Source organism: Cynara cardunculus, assembly GCF_001531365.2.
Source record: "Cynara cardunculus var. scolymus isolate 2C chromosome LG 13, CcrdV1, whole genome shotgun sequence".
NCBI classification, from domain to species: domain Eukaryota; kingdom Viridiplantae; phylum Streptophyta; class Magnoliopsida; order Asterales; family Asteraceae; genus Cynara; species Cynara cardunculus.
Genome location: NC_037540.1, coordinates 21,058,301 through 21,059,850, shown reverse-complemented (window position 1 = coordinate 21,059,850; position 1,550 = coordinate 21,058,301). Strand labels below are relative to the sequence as shown.

The following is a 1,550-nucleotide window of genomic DNA, read 5'->3' as shown; positions in this document are numbered from 1 at the left end:
GACTGGAAAATTATGAAGTTTAGTAATCGTGCTCTTCCCCTCTCTCTAATGTTTTCACTTGATATCAAATTAGTTGTTTTCTTACACATTTCATACTCTAATCAAATGCTCGATACTCAATAAGTCAATAACCAAATTTTTTTGTCTCACTTTGTTGTAGCATATTATCACTTCCAGATCCTATCCAATAACTAAATTTTTCTACGATGGAAACTTCAGAAAATGAGAACACAGTAGATATTAGATGTGATGTGCTATGGAAGGAAATGAGAATGAACAGTACATTATTTGTAATGATATTAACGAATCAATAAGTATGCCTATGCGGACAAATACGAGCATCAAACAATAAAAAATGTTGAAACATGTTGTTTTGAACCATTTTGAAGCATTATATGTTGATGGTGTTCGTCAATTTGCAAAATGTAAGTATTACAATAAACAAAGGACATAAGGCAACGTATGTTATTCCTAACTTAACTTAGTTGTACAGAGGAGTACGTAAACCTACTATTGGTGCCACCCTTTTTTCACTTAGACCATTGATGTCTCAGATGTTACAAAGTAATGAACAGTACACTAGTCTACCATATAAAGATCCTCATTCTCATCCGCGATCTTTCATGGAAATCACAGATTCTTTTCTCATCCCTGATGTTTCAAACGATGCTCTGAGACTAAAACTTTTTTATTTTCACTAAGAGATCGAGCAAGATCATGGTACAACTCCTTGCAACCAGACTCTGTGACAACATAGAACGAAATGGCAGAAAATTTTGTGAAAAAAATATTTTCCAGCCATGAGGAATGCTAAGTCCATAAATAAAATCCATACTTTCAGACAATTGGATGATGAAGCAGATTCTGATGCTTGGGATTGGTAGATAGAGTTGCTGAGAAAATGTCCTCACCATGGCATTCCGTAATGTATACTGCTAAAGACGCTTTACAATGGTTTAAATATCGTTGCTAGACAAATGCTCGATGCTTGCAGGTGGATCTTTCACAGCTTGCACCTATAATGAAGATTTTGACATACTTGAGAAGATTTCTAACAATAACAGACAATGGTCTGATCCACGTGCATCGCCACTGATGAAAACAACTGAGGTACATGAGGTAGATGTTGTTTCAGCATTAACAACTCAGATCACTAAGCTGATTTCAAATCTGACATCTAACCACATGTGTAATCTGATGCCAACACCTTTAACCCCAATGTTCAATCTATGTGATGCATGTATTATGGTGAGGGGCACTCTTTTGAGCATTGTCCTATAAATCCCGAACAAGTAAATTTTTTTAAAAAGGGTGGAACATTTTCACATACGTACAATCCCGGATGGCTCAATCATCTAAATTTTTCATGGCATAGTCCAACTCTTAACCCACAAGGACAGTCCAATTTTCAACCATAAAGACAGTCCAAATTTCAACAACAAGGTCAACCTAATTTTCACTCACAATCACATCAAGGCAATCATAATAACCAACAGATAAATTTTCAAACTAAAAGTCATCAGCCTTCTTTCCAAAACAAGCCTAAACAA

At 35.4% G+C, this 1,550-nt stretch overlaps 1 non-coding gene across 1 annotated transcript; it reads right to left on the bottom strand.

The window, feature by feature from the left end:
• Nucleotides 1-812: 812 nt before the first annotated feature.
• On the bottom strand, nucleotides 813-919 carry LOC112526168. Its single transcript, XR_003070504.1, has one exon. It is a non-coding gene; the product is annotated as a small nucleolar RNA R71 (small nucleolar RNA).
• Nucleotides 920-1,550: the final 631 nt, after the last annotated feature.